We start from the raw sequence: 10,000 nt of genomic DNA on the forward strand, positions 1-10,000 counted from the left end.
GGGGCTCGATCCCAGGACCCCGGGACCATGACCCGAGCCGAAGGCAGACGCTTAACCATCTGAGCCACCCAGGTGCCCCTGGTAAACACTGTTTTAATAAGAAAACTCATTCTTCATTTCACCTGGGATCCCAGGGACACCTGTCCATCTCTCCTCCCCACCACATGTGGAAGACACAAGAGTGGAGACTCCCACCACACACACACACACACACACACACACACACACACTTTCTTGCACATGGTCCTAGGAGAGACAGTGGGACTGTGGGGACTTTGGCAAGGACAGCAGAAGAGAAGAGCACAGAAGGAAGGGAGTGGGTAGGCAGGAGAGGCTCTGAGGGGCTAGAGAGGCAGGATTCTAGCACAAACCATGCAAATCTGTTTTGGTCAGCACAAGCTAAATCTACTAGATATGTTTTTTTTTTTTTTAAGATTTTATTTATTTGAGAGAGAGAGAGAGAGAAACAGTATGAGAGGGGAGAAGGTCAGAGGGGGAAGCAGGCTCCCCACTGAGCCGGGAGCCTGATGTGGGACTCGATCCCAGGACTCCAGGATCATGACCTGAGCCGAAAGCAGTCGCTTAACCAACTGAGCCACCCAGGCGCCCTCTGCTAGATATGTTATCACAGAATAATCTCTCTAGCTATTCATAATTATTAAGATAACTCTAAACATATAAAAATAATGAAAAACATGATTATCCCCTCTGGTTACAAGTAATAAAACCATCACCTCTTTGCCCTTCCACCCCAGCAGAATCTCTGAATTCCATATCTTCAAATACTCTAATTTTCAAAGAAAAATGGTATACTTTATGCTCAGAAAATTTGCATTTTTAAACTTCAAAGTCTCTACTCTTATAATTAATTTTCTTTTATTTCTAAAGCTTTAACTTACAAATACTTGGCACTATAGGACCATTCATAACAAATAAGTTTGAATATTTTGTTTCTTATTTTTTCTTTTAAGTAGATTGAATGTTTGTATTCCCCCAAATTCCTATGTTGAAGCCCTAACCCCAATGTTGGTGCTATTAGGAGGAGGTAGAACTTTGGGAGATGAGGTCATGAGGGTGGGGTCCTCCCTTATAAGAAGAGAATACAGAGCTCTCCCCTACCCCATCCCACCCATGACACAGCCATCTGGATGGAAATGGAAGCCAAGAAAGGGGCCATCAACAAGAACTTGACCATATTGGCACCTTGATCTCAGACTTCTGCCTCCAGGACTGGACAAATAAACATCTGTAGTTTAAGTCATCCAGTCTATGGTATTTTGTTATAGCACCCCCAGCTAAGACAGATAGGTTCCCTTCCCTATTGACTATAAAAAGGAAATGAAGGAAAATTCAGGTTGATTGGAAAAAAAGTAGTAAACCTTGTATATGCTGCCTCCTAGAATATCTCATATTGATCAACATGATTTCATTTTATGTGATTTGTTTTTAAAAGGTACTAATCAGGTTAATTTTTCTGAATGATCAAGTTAAAAGTAGCTTTGGCAGGATTATTCAAAAACAAGCGATCCTAAAATAAGTACTACTCTGAAATGTGCTTTCTTTGTATTCGCTACATGCAGTAACAGCTAACACTGATTGCCAGCTGTGTATTAACCAGGCATCACATAATTCATAATGTATGTGAACTAACTCACTTCATCTTCCCCAACAATGCCATTAGGTAGATACTACTGTTATCATTCCCACACAGATGTGGAAATGGAAGCACAGAGGGGTAAAGTAGTGAGAGCAAGGCCAAGTGGTAAAGCCAAGATCGGTTCTCACTACTCAGATGCCAGAGCCCACCCTCTGTTGGAAATATATTTTCTCTTCCATCTCCTCCACTTTTTTGCTTCAATTTTACTCATCCTTCAAGGTGAGGCTCCAAGTCTAAGTCCTAACAGGAGGTCTATCTGAGCAACCCCAGCCTTGAAGTCTCTGAACTTTTGTGTAGCCATAGTCTTCCTCCTTTGCTGAAATTTTACTTTATGCTGTTGGGGACCTTCCACATCTTTTATGTTAGCTCCACCATCAAGACCAGTAGCTAGTGGTTTGAGACTAGATAGTTGTATACGTGTGTTAAATCTGCCTTTGGGGAGGGACCACAATGCACGGGCAGGTAAAGTACCCAACAAACAGTTGCGGATTGAGGGTTGTTTATGTACAGGTATGTTTATACTGGTTAATTCCAGTGACCCCACACAGCCCGTCTGAATGGTTGGGGCTACATCAGAGCAGGTAGCTTAAAGTCAGTGCTAATAACTTGCGAATGGTTCTAATTGGTCTCTCAATGATGTGTGAATTACTCTGAGTAACTTGCTTTTCTAGATCTGTAAAATAATGACTCTGACTTAGATCCATTTATTTCTTCCTTGAGTGTCTCCCTAGGGTCTATATGTTCTTTTATCTCACTTTCCAAATCTGGGTAGACAGAAGATGAAAACGTGTAACAGTCACTCGAAGCAGGGAGTGTTAAGAACCCATAACCAAGAAGTGAGATTCAGCCCCAGGCGAAAGAGATGAAGGAGGGCGGGCAGGCGAGGATCTCAGATGCCCAGGAGGGGTCAGCTAAGCCCCCAGGCTATCTGCTACCTCTCCTCATTTCACAAGCTTTGCCCAGATAGTGGAAGTTAGCTTTTTCCAGTGTGGAGCCCCTTTTTCTGGGTCACACAACGGCCCTGCCACTGTGGGTGTAACAGATGAATCCCTAGACACTCAAGTCATCGGTTCTTACTGGTATCAGCTAGAATACTGTCCTGCTTCCAGCCTGTAATGTGTTAATGGTAATTGTTATTTCACGGTTGGTCTTGTCTCTCCAGTGGATTATAAACTCTGAGGGAAGAGGAGGTCTTGCTCTCTAAATTTCTCCATCATGCACACAAAACCTTCCATAATTTGGGTCCTGCCTCCCTTTGAAGATTAAGTCCTAGTTCCAGTTGCTAACTGGAGGGATAACCCAGCTACTTGGCTGATTTGCTGGTTACCATCCATCTTCCACTATTTCTACCCTTACTCACTTGCACTGTTGTTCCCTCTGTGTAGATTACTCAAACCTCTACATATTCCAAGACTCGCGTGTCAGCCAATCCAACTCTTTGTCTGCACAGGCCAGCCATCTAGACCTCTTTGAGCCTCAGGTTCTTGGTTTGCAACAAAGGGACCATACTATGTATACAGAGAATTAAAAATAAAGGTCTGGCATTCAGCATATTTAAAGAGCAGATATGGGTGCTTTGTAAATGGCTATTATAATCTCTTGTTCTTTATGGTCTGACTTAAATGTTTTTGTTCTGAGAAGCTTTCCAAAAATCCCCCTTGTCAGAATTGAACTCTTCCTCCCCCACCTCCTATTGAAGTTTTGGGCTTTTTTAAAGCCTTTGAGATTTGGCTTATTTGTTGTAGTAGTTAACCAATTCTGACTAATACATGGCAGACATGTATTTTGCAAATTGTACGATTCAGTTGTTTTTCGTACAATCACATGACTATGTAACCATTGACACCGTTCCATTCTGGAACATTTTTATCACCTCACAGAATAGGAGGGTTTCAATTTTTCCACATCTTCACAGTCACTTGTTAATACCTGTCTTTTTTGTTGTAGCCGTCCTGGTGGGTGTGAAGTGGTATCTCATTGTGGTTTTGGTTTGCGTTTCCCTAACGACTAATCGACTAACCCTGTTGAACACCTTTTCATGTGCTCTGTTGAAGTTTGCTTATAATTTTGTAATGGCAGTTGCTACAGCCAGCACTTGGTTACTCTTCACATTTCCTATAAACTTTTGCTTAAAGCTTTGTAAATTGTGGGTCTCCAAATGTGTTTATCGAATGAGTTATTTATTGCTGATATCACCCACTAGGTATCCTGATGTGAACTGACTCTAAGAGAGAAGAGAGAGAACAAAGAAAGTATGCAGAAAAGAATAGAGCAAAATATAAAAGAATATGATGCCTGTTATTCTGAGAGTATACAAATTATATGTTGAATAATGCGTTATAGCTATTAAAGATATCCTGGTAGTTCTACCAGCTGATCTGCTTTCATTGTATTTTTTGTCTTGATTACTTGGGCGGATTCAATAAGGAGGTATTATATACAAATTAAGACTTTTTAGTTTAAAATGAGGAAAAAAGAATTAAACTGGAAAATGTAATTTTCAACCAATGATGGTAATTGGAGCACAAGGGCTTTACTCCTTCATGCTCCTTCAAAGGAATTTTAAAAACAGGAGCAAACCTGTAACTCAATTAAAGTGCTACCACATTCTAGAAAATCTAAAAAATATTTGTTAGATACTTTCTTTAAATAAAATGAGACTCATTTGAAAGAAAAAGAAAGGCAACCGCCAATTCATGAAATGCAAAAGCAAGGCCCAAGGAGTGAGAAAAAGGAGTTTGCAGTGGAGTCTCACTGTCACCCATGCTGGAGAGCCTGGAGCTACAGTAGCCAGGGAGGAGCAAATTGATCCCTATAGAACCTCCCAGAAGTGTACCAACAGCAATACCAACAGAGTCAGATCCCACTACAGTGGTCAGAACCAGCTGCTAAGGGGGACTGTTGGACAAAGGGCCCAGGCCAGCTAACAGTGAACTACCTCACAGTCACTCCCCAGGGTTACCTCACTCCCTTAGAGGTCTGTTGTTTAAGTTTCATGTCTATCTCCTCAGGCTACTGATCTGATGTGTACCAGTCCCTTCTTCCAGCATGTGCATGGTGTTTTAGTTAGGCTTTGTTGGTTGTAAGAAATAGAGGCTTAATTATACCAGCTTGAGTCAGGGGGACCAGGGAGAATTACTTTAAAACATCATGGGAAGCAGAACCCTTCGGGAAATTCAAGAAAAAGAACCCTAGAATGACCAGAGCTCGTGGACATCAACGTAAAGATGTGACTCCACATAGCTTCCACCTGTCTGTCCCACTATAAAGAACTGTAATGCTTCCTAAGCATTCTCATCACAGGAAAAAAAACCATTTCCTTCCTTCTTTCTTTCTTTTCTTTCTTTCTTTCTTTCTTTCTTTCTTTCTTTCTTTCTTTCTTTCTTTCTTTCTTTCCTCTTTCTTTCTTTCTTCTTTCTTTCTTTCTTGTCTTTCCTCCTTTCTCTCTCTCTCTCTCTCTTTCTTTCTTTCTGTAACTGTATGTGATGATGGATGTTAACTAAAGGTATTGTGGTAATTGTTTCATAATGGATGTAAGTCAACTTATTATTCTGTACTCCTTAAACTTATACAGTGTGCTATATGTCAATTATGTCTCAATAAAACTGGAAAAAAGAAAAGGAAATATAATACTAGTGAATGAGAAAGGTATTAGTATTGATATATCAGATAAACTCTAATTCATATATACATTAGTTGCAAGTTTAAATATTTTATTAGCAGTAAAATTTTACTTTGTAACACAACATACAATAGTTCACAGTGACTGAGATCCACTGTACTTGACAAAAAAGAAATACCCATACATTTACCAAAGTAGAAAAATGTATAGGCCTCATTCTGAAGACAGTGCAATAAAACTGGAAATGAATAAAAAGGAGATTTTTTAAAAAGATTTTATTTATTTATTTGAGAGAGAGAGAATGAGAGATAGAGAGCACGAGAGGGAAGAGGGTCAGAGGGAGAAGCAGACTCCCTGCTGAGCAGGGAGCCCGATGTGGGACTCCATCCTGGGACTCCGGGATCATGACCTGAGCTGAAGGCAGTTGCTTAACCAACTGAGCCACCCAGGTGCCCTAAAAAGGAGATTTTTAAAACCCACAGAAAAATTTAAAATACTTTCTTTGTGTATAGTAAAGATGAAAAGTCAAATAAATGGGAAAAGATAGATTATGCCATCAATAGGGTTGGAACTAACTGATAACAATTTGTAAAATAGCAAAATTAAATTCCTACCTTGAACAATATTTAAAAATAAACTCCATATGGATGACATATTTATTTATATTTTTTGCCTCAGTTTCTTCATCTTTATTTTTATTATTTAATTTTTTTATTTGAGTATAGTTGACATAGGATGGCAAATTTAAATGTGAAAAGTAAAGCCACATTTATTTTTTTTAGTACAAGAGAAAACAGATTTAAGATTTTGTATAATCTTGAAATACGCAAGACTTAGCTAAGCAGAAATCATAAATGAAAAGATTGCTAGTTTTGAATGCATAAAACAATTGTATATTGGGAAAACATCATAAACAAATTGAAAAGTAAATGACACACTGAGGTAATATTTGCAATATAGTTGATAGGTAAATGATTAGGCCATTAGTATGTAAAGAGTTCTATAAACCAATAAGGAAAGATATGAATCCAGTGAAAGCTGATCAAAAACATGGCAAAATAATTCACAAAGAGGAAATATAAGCTATTAGTAAAATAAACTAAAAAGGTCAATGTTACTAGTGTTTAAAGATTTTATTTATTTATTCATGAGAGACAGAGAGAGAGGCAGAGGGAGAAGCAGGCTCCCAAGGAGCAGGGAGCCCGATGCGGGACTCGATCCCAGGACCCTGGGATCATGACCTGAGCCGAAGGAAGATGCCTAACCATCTGAGCCACCCAGGCGCCCATCAATGTTCCTAGTGTTTAAAGAAAATAAACATTATGCCACTTTCTCTGTATATAACTGGCAGATTTTTAATAATTACTATCCTTAGAGTTGAGGAAAGTTTAGAAAAACAGGCACTCTCATATACTGCTGATAGAGTGATTTTTCAATATATATCAAAAGCATTAGAAGTTTGTATGCCCGGGCGCCTGGGTGGCTCAGTTGGTTAAGCGACTGCCTTTGCCTCAGGTCATGATCCGGGAGTCCCTGGATCGAGTCCCGCATCGGGCTCCCTGCTCAGCAGGGAGTCTGCTTCTCCTTCTGACCCTCCCCCCTCTCATGTGCTCTCTCTCTCTCACTCTCTCTCTCTCTCAAATAAATAAATAAAATCTTAAAAAAAAAAAAGAAGTTTGTATGCCCTTTGCCCTAACAACTACTAGCCTTCTAGGAATTAATCATAAAGAGATATTCAGAGATGTACACTAATATATACCATGTTAAAGCGTTTTTAACGATATGGGGAAATGTTTATGCCACATTATACTACAAAAGAAGATATCAAGTTGTATATATAACATGATCATAAAAAGGTTAAAATATATACACATGGCTTTAAAAATATTAAAACATTAATGGTGGTTTCTGTGGCAGAATTTGGGGCAATTGTTTTTTAAAATACATTTTCTCAAAAAAATTTTTTTCCTCCATTTTTCAAAGAGCCTATTTTACTTTTATAGTTACAGAAAAAAGACAACTGAAAAAAGAGTCTACTCTTTAAGAGTCCATTAGAGAAGTATCGCTCTTGAGATTGGAAGCGACCTTTAAGATTTTTTTTTTTAAAGATTTTATTTATTTATTTGAGAGAGAGAGAGAATGAGAGATAGAAAGCACGAGAGGGAAGAGGGTCAGAGGGAGAAGCAGACTCCCTGCTGAGCAGGAAGCCCGATGCGGGACTCGATCCCGGGACTCCAGGATCATGACCTGAGCCGAAGGCAGTCGCTTAACCAACTGAGCCACCCACGCGCCCGACCTTTAAGATTTTTAATCCAAACCCCCATTCTGCTCACTGCTAGCCCATCAGCACTTCAACTCATACTATAAGGAATATATTTTGAGGTTGCTCTTTCTTCTTTAACTATATATAGAGATATATATAAATTTGTTTATATAGTATTTTCAAAAGAGAGTCATACAAATAATTCAAGGATCAGAACATAAGACCTATGTGAACAGATAAAGATGCTGGCGTTCGAAGGATGAGAGGAAGGAGAGGCTCTTTTAAGTCTTTGCTCTCTTGCAGCAAATATTCTGGCTATGCTTTTTCTAGGTTGTCTCAGAGCCTGTTAGGTACCAGAGATGGCTTCTGTGACTGTTAAGAAAATGCACTTGGGGACCTACAACCAGAGAGAACACTATGAACCACGGGCGCCAGCTTTGCTGCACTCGGAAACCCATTGCTGTGTTTGTGCAGAGGCCAAGCTTCCCAGTGGGTGCTACAAGCCAGTGACCGAGGGCGTTAGGGATACTACAGCAGACCCATTCCTGGGAAACACGGGACTCCTTGGACCCCAGATCTTGCCCCCAGGACTCTGTGCTCTTTGCTGAACCAGTGAGGCTGACTCCACCGCAGCAGAGGACACCTCCCCTAACCTTCTGTCCCTTCCTCCTTCACTACTGCTCTTACTTGCTCTCCCAGGCTGGTCTCTCCCCATTTTTTTTCTCATTCAAGTATTTTTCCCTAACAAAATCCTTGCATATTTAATCCCATCTTGGCTGTTTGCTTCTCAGAGGACCTGAGCAAACAGAGCTTCCCAGCAGTCTTGAAATCCTAAGCCTTGCAGCCTCCCCCTCCCCCACTCCTCACAGTCAGCAGCCATCATTGTAACCAAGGCATGTCAGTGAGGCAGAAGGAAAAGAGTCGGAATGGCATTACCGGGACAGACAGCCTGTTGCAGTTTCAGGCTCTGTGAGGTAATAGACACAGATTTAGTCACATTTCATCTATTCAGATCCATCTTCCATTTCCATTACTGCTCATTTCTCCTCCCAACTTCTTGGAGTCTGGATAAATTTCTGCTGAACACACATTCACCAGAGAGACCAGTGCTGTCCAGTAGAAATATAATTGTGAACCACACATGTAATTTGAAATTTTCTAATAGCTGCATTGGAAAATAAAAAGAAACAGGTGAAATTACTTTTAATAATAAATTTTATTTGAGTCGTATCAGAAGATTATTGCAGCATGTAATCAATATAAAATTATTAATGATATATTTTCCTTTTTCTTGTTGTATCTCTTTGAAATCCGCCATGTATTTTATATATATTTATTTATAGCACATTTCAATTCAGACTAAACTACATTTCAAATGCTCAGTAGTGCCACATAACTAGAGGCTGTATTGGGTGGTACAGAACCAGACTATTAAGTACCTTTAACATAAAAGTGAGTTTTTCCTTATTTTTGGCTTAGAAGAGCAATTGGGACTAGATGGGCATTCAGCAGATGCTTCATAGATACTTGGTTGGTTACTGTTAAATGAATATAAATAGTTGGTTATTGTTACGTGAATGACCTAGAATGTGTGTGATATAAAGGTGTCTTACCCACATGGCTATAAGGGCTAGGGAGTAACTTGGATGATGGCCATAGGCTAGGTGGGGAATGAGGTGCATAGGGGTGCCTTTCAGCTCTAGGTGGTTATTGACATCTGTGGAGGTGAGTCTTTTGTGCTTTATCAGGAGAGAACAGAAATCTTGATTTCCATGTGAAATCTTCCAGCTTTTAATGTCAGCAATCAATTTAATTTTCTTTTCTTATTTGACAGAGAGAGAGAGCAAACCAGCACAAGCAGGGGGAGTGGCAGAGGGAGAGGGAGAAGCAGGCTCCCGCTCAACAGGGAGCCTGATGTAGGGCTTGATCCCAGGACTCCAGGATCATGACCTGAGCCAAGGGCAAGACCATTTATGGACTGAGCCACCCAGGCGCCCCATCAATTCAAATTTAAAATGTGTATGAGTCAGTGTTTGCTTGTGGAACACACGTGTTTGTGACTAGTACTCTCTACTATATGTAACTCATTTGAAGGCAGACAAAATATAGTTAATTAGCATTAGCAAGAGAATTAAACAAAAAAATTATAAAATTATAAAAGCTGCCATGTTGCTTTTTGTGGGGGAAGGGGAGGTGTCATATGTTCTTCAAAGCTTGGGTTAGCCTCTTTCAGAAATGTTAAAATCCTGTGATTTCAGACTATGATTTCTTAATCTTTTTCTATACATGTACATATAGATAGAGATATCTTTAACAGTTCCCTATAGAAATATAGTTAGATGGGACACAACACCTTTAAGTACTTGATATCACTACTGCTAACTGGACCCATGGGGCAGAAAATGCTTATTTCAATGGGACAATGTCAAAGTCCTTCCCACCCTCAACTACCAAAGAG

This window comes from Callorhinus ursinus, unplaced genomic scaffold (genome assembly GCF_003265705.2).
Source record: "Callorhinus ursinus isolate GAN/ISIS: 27379988/994484 unplaced genomic scaffold, GSC_fseal_2.0 scaffold13, whole genome shotgun sequence".
Taxonomy (NCBI): domain Eukaryota; kingdom Metazoa; phylum Chordata; class Mammalia; order Carnivora; family Otariidae; genus Callorhinus; species Callorhinus ursinus.